General features: G+C 41.6%; 1 non-coding gene across 1 annotated transcript; it reads left to right on the forward strand.

Moving 5' to 3' along the window:
* Positions 1-4,701: 4,701 nt before the first annotated feature.
* On the forward strand, positions 4,702-4,783 carry TRNAS-GCU. Its single transcript has one exon. It is a non-coding gene; the product is annotated as a tRNA-Ser (tRNA).
* Positions 4,784-5,783: the final 1,000 nt, after the last annotated feature.

The following is a 5,783-nucleotide window of genomic DNA, read 5'->3' on the forward strand; positions in this document are numbered from 1 at the left end:
GCTCTTCCCCACTGCAGACACTGCTCAGAAAAAGAAGGGAATCCCGAATGAAATGATTGAGCCTGTTCTTTTCTTTCAGTCTTTCTTTTTCTGTCTTACTCATCAATGACACAGGAAAGGGGGACAGAAGAGTACAGAGTACATTAATGTCGTGGTAGATTTCTTGATTCCAGGAAATACTTAAAAGTGAGAAATGCCTGGAAATGTTGGGAATTGTAAAAAGTGGACAATCGAACTTGTCACAGAAAGGACACACTCCTATTAAGCCACTCCTCTCTCATGACAAAGACATCATGAAGATCCTCTTTGAAATATTAACCATATTTCTGAAGAGTCTTCAGTTAGAGAATTGCCCAAAGAGAAAATCCACTGTTTCAAATCCCACTATTTCTTAGCCCTCTCAGCTATATTGTCTTGCACTGCTGTTGGGGTTGTTAGGTGGCATTGAGTTGTCTCCGACTCATAGAGACCCCATGCACAAAAGAGTGAAACATTGCCTGGTTCTGTGACAGCCTCACCATCACCACTATACCTGAGGCCATCCTTGCAGCCACTGTGTCAATCCAGTTTCTGAGGGCCCTCCCCTTTCTTGCTGACCCTCCACTTTACCAAGCATGACATCCTTCTCCAGGGTATGGTCCCCTCTGACAACATGACCAAAATAGGTGAGATGAAGTGTGGCCATTCTCACTTCCATGAGCATTCTGGCTGCCTTCTTCCAAGACAGATTTGTTAGTTCTTTCATTGCTACACCTAGAAATGTGTAAGGGGTTCATAGACCAAATACTGTTTCTGCTCCTAGGGCATTTCATCCCCTCAGCCAGAGTTATCCCCCCAGTGAACCACCTGGGACTCTTTTTTTTTTTTTTTTCTCTGACAGTTTTTTCTGTGATTTTCCTTGCATTGTAAGGACCAAACTAAACTGAACTAAGTGACATTTGGAAAAAAAAAAAAAAAAATGCCAAAAACTAAATTCACTGCCATCAAGTCAATTCCAACTCCTAGAGACCCACATGGGTTTTCTAAGGCTGTAAATCTTTAGGGAAACTGACTGTCTCATCTTTCTGCTGGGGAGGGACTGGTGGGTTTGAAACTGGCATGTTGGTGAGCAACCCAATGCTTTCACCAATGCACCACCAGCGTTCTTTAGCTCTTCATTACTGTTGTTCAAATTGTGTTCTGCAAAATTGGTGACCACAACAACCGTGTGTGACCTGTCCATGCTTTAGAAGCTTTTCTGTCATCTTGACAGTGCCAGGACATTGGATTGCTCTTATTAAATAAAGTAGAAACAATTTCCAGGGTTGGATGAGTGTCATATGGCAACTTAACAGTCAAGCAGTAGAACTTTGTTGCTGCTTATGATACTGTAAGATCAGCTTGATGCCTAGAACCTAAGAGAATACACAAATCAGAGGAAATACTATTAATTATTATTACAGTTTTTATTTTAGAATCATATTAATCTTAAGCTTTCTTTCTATATTTATATTTACCTAATATTAAGTATAATAAAATAAATGAACAAAAACAATTGCTGTTGAGTTGATTCTCAGGAGTGGTGACCCTATGTGCATCAATGGACAATTGTCCTCCATAGGGATTTCACTGCCTGATTTGTTTTAGAATGTAGATGGCCCAGCCTTTCTTCCCAGGGTCTCAGGGATTCAAACCTACAACCCTTTACTATCAGCAGAAAGTGTTACCGTTTTCACCACCCACAGACTCCATTAGTTAAATAGGGAAGGAAAATATTATGTGTTTATCATTCTAATTTCCATGTGGGGAAAGCTTAGAGGGTTAGAAAAGTGAGAAAACAACCAGTGAATGTGCCAGGGAGTAGTAGTCTGAAAATAGGCCTTGGTCTGTGTGGTGGTTAAGTTTGTGTGCTTACTTGGCTGGGCCTGGTTGAGTGGCTGGGCAGCTGAATATAGTTATTCCCCAAGGTGAGATTAGTAATTAACTCCATGGTGGAATCTATTGGAGCAGATGAGTAGCTGCTTTGGGTATGTGGTCTGCTTTGCATACATAAGAAACAGCTTTGGGAATGGTCTCTAGCTTATGGCATGCTTGAACCCTGCATGTAGCCGCATCGCTGTTCAGCAGCCTGCCATGCTCCGGCAATCTTGGGACTTTCAATGGACTTGAATCAATGGCCTGCTGTGTGGTTTGGTAACATCGAGACTGTGACTTTTTACTTGTCAACCTTGGGTTTGTCAGCCTCAGCAGTCAGCAGCTGAGTGAAGAAAAGCTTCCAGCTTCAGAGGGTGTGAGCAGGAGGCAGAGCTACAAGCCAAGGTTGAGGATCTTACACCCAGCCACTAGAGCCTGGTACTTTGAACTCAGAGTTAAACCCTCCAAATTATAAGAATAAACTCCTGTTTGTTAAAGCCACCCCATTTGCAGTATATTCTTGTCAGAGTGGCACTAGGTAACCAGAACAGTCTGACTGAAAATAAAGAAGAGAAAGGAAATAAATGGAAAGTGAAGGCTCCATTACAGGACAGCTCTTCTTTCAGAATCAGCCTGCCCAGAATGAATGAGGAAGTGAAGGCAGCTGAAGACCACCTTTGAAGTGAAAGTTCATTAATACACATAAATAGTCATAAAGCCTCCATGTGTCTGGACAAGTGTTCAACCCTCGGTCTCCTGTGAGCAAAGAGTCCAGGGTCTGCCTTAACTATATGTTGGTGCAACAGTCAATTCAGATATAAGTTTTTGAAGTGTTTCCTCAAAAAAAATTCAGGTTCTCTTACAAATGTCTGCCCTCTGCGTGAGGTCCAAATTTTCTCAGTTTAGAGGAAAAAAATCATCTTGTTTCCATTTCTCTGAGGGTGCAGTTCCACAGTAGTGGTTTCGGCCGAAGCTGGGGGGAAGCTAAACTGGACCCACAGAGAAGGGAAGAAATTATCAAGTGATAGGGAAATACAGATATCAATTATCCATGAATCTCCAATGCAGAGATGAAAACCGGCATAAATGGGATTAAGAGTGCCCTCCAACCACTGTGAAAAAGTCATTCTGGAGTGCACAGGAGAGAGGTGGGGGAGAGAGATTTACCTCTCTCTAGTTCATGGAGCAAAGAGATGGCTTTGGGTGAAATGCTGCAAGAGAAGGAGAAAAAGGAGACAGGAAGATGGCAAGGAAATGTATCCTCAAAGTGATTAGGCTTTGGATGAGTGGGTGGTAGGGTAAGTGTAAGCCTCATTCTCTCTGGTGCTTCTTCTGAGTATGGGGAAAGAGAGGGGCCTCTTTTCCCATTGGGAGCAGCCTTCTCCCAGAAAAAAAAAATGCTGTTCATTTTGCCTAAGACTGTCTACTCACATTTGCGAGCACCTCGCTGCTCTTTCCGTGGCAGAGTAAACAGGCTGACCACTGTGGAGGGTGTCAGTAAGGTGGAGTTTTGTTTGCGGTTCAGACATCATCAGTATTAGTGGCTTCATGGGGAGCTGCAGGGATTTAACGATTTCTGTGCATGTGGTGGGAGCAGTGTAGAGAACAGAAGCAGGTGGTTGGCAGCTTTGAAACTGAGCACCACCACGAATGGGGAAATTGACTAGGTTTTCCTGAAGTGGAAAGAATGAAAAAGGAAGTTCCTATTTGTTTGTTCCAAGTATTTCCAACTCTTACATGAAACCTATTGAACCCCAACTTTTTCCTCAAGAAATTTTATCTGGTTCCTCTACTCTTTTCTTCCTGCTCTTAGCTTAAAAGGAGTCTCAGGAGGGGGACTGTAACCGCAAGGGGTCAGAGGTTCCTCACAATCAGTAATAATGCTACTCAGTTACCTTCTCTTCAGTTTAAGGACAGGTGTGGAGGGAACATAGGTAAGTCCCTCCCAAGTCATGTAGGTGACCTCAAAATTGGCTTAGGGGTAGCATATGACAGACCAATGGAAGGTGGATAGTTACAGTTTTTGGAGATAAGAGGAAAGGGAACCATGCCTTCTGAAAGGCCTCCAGGTCTCTTGGCTTCTCACTTCTCTCACCATAACCTATCCTTCCTTTCCTATGGAGAATACTTTTACCTCACCTTCAAGACTCCTTCTATAGAATTCCTCTAGAAGATTTTCTTCTGAATTAGGTCAAAATACAAAATCTCTTTTAGTTCATACTCTGGATTGTAGGACCAAATTCTCATGGATTACTTTTCTCAGCATCAGTAATTGAAAATATTTGTAGGGAAATGAAGAATCATTCCACAAGGATGTGACAACTGCCCTGAAACAATGAACACCTTACCGGAGGTCTTTGGGCTAAATTGTCTGTGCTCTCCTCTTTTGACTCTTGAGTGTTCAGGATCAGTGCTCCAATTTTTCCCTGACATCATCTTCAAGAGGTCCCACTTTCCCAACCACACCCAGAGACTGAGTTCAGGATAAATAGACAAAGAAGTTGTTATGCACGTTGATGGCTTCTATTTGTTCCATACCTATGTCAGTGAATGAGAGGTAGACGAGATAAAGCAGTGAGTCTTTGCCTCTCCAGCCCAAGCCTGGGTTGAATATCTACTTCTCAACATTATAGTACATGCCAGACAAGAAGATGAGACAAGGAAATGGCTCATCTTTGGTAGGAAAGAATTCTTTTTTACCTGACATTATTTGAGAATCCTGTTGTTCTCTATCCCAGATAAGGAACATTGGTTTCCCAAGCACACTCTAGCCTCTTAAAATTCAATTTTCTCGCAAACCTTTTGTGAGATGAGGTGGCCTTGTGGTTAAGGCGATGGACTGCTAATCCATTGTGCTCTGCATGCATGGGTTCGAATCCCATCCTCGTCGATGTCAGCTCTGTACCTTAAGAGGTGAAACCTTTTAAAGGCTTGCAGAATCTTCAGGCTTGTAGATGGTGATTGTTGAGTGCTTGGAGATATGGTGTGGATCATAGAAATGACAACAGGTAATTTGAAGTGAGCACCAATATCCCAACGAGTTAATTATTAAAGAAATACCAAGGCCAAAACAATTTTTAAAAGAACTGAGTTTCTAAGAGTTAAGAAAACTGTGGGTGGGCATTGTGAGGAAAGTTATATGGAGACACTGGGATTGAACCCAGAACCTCATGCATGTGAAGCACAGACATTAGTAGAACCACTGAGCTAATCCCTGAATGATATTATTTTACAGAGGCATCTCCATGACTGTTTCCCGAGTCCTGGGGACTATTTCAATCAAGATAAGATCACTTCATGTTCATTTCTGTTGTTTCCAAACTTCCAACATTGCACTCTCTCAGATGAAGACTTACCACAAGAAGGACACTTAACTACTAGAAAGAATGGTCAGTGCCTGGCCCATTCAGGGATTAGCTCAGTGGTTCTACTAATGCCTGTTTTCTTAAGTATGTATGAAATACTCTAAAATTGAGTACAAATAGAAACAAGTAAATCTAACATATTTCAAAAGGAGTAACATATATCTTGGAGAAGAAAGAGAGAACTGATTCAAATACATGTTTTAAACAATGCTTTGTCTTCATTGTAAGACAAAAAGAATGGCGAACAATTATTACCTTCTAAGTAGCAGAGCTTTTCTTTTCTTTTCTTTTTTTTAAATAATGCTGTGGGTGTATCTTCTGTTAAAATTAAGGTCAACACATGAGGTGACCATGACTTGGAATTACCCCATTAGTAACCTAGAAAAGAAAGTGAGAAGTTGAAAATATGAGGAAGAGAAAGAAAATGAAAAGAAAGAGGAATTGCTCACACAGAGTACAGAAGTTGCATCATGAAGAAAAGCAAGCACAGAGATGCACAACATTAAATCCAGACACCCTTGCTTG

This window comes from Orycteropus afer, unplaced genomic scaffold, assembly GCF_000298275.1.
Source record: "Orycteropus afer afer isolate SDZICR_OR568_19922 unplaced genomic scaffold, OryAfe1.0 scaffold00627, whole genome shotgun sequence".
NCBI lineage: Eukaryota > Metazoa > Chordata > Mammalia > Tubulidentata > Orycteropodidae > Orycteropus > Orycteropus afer.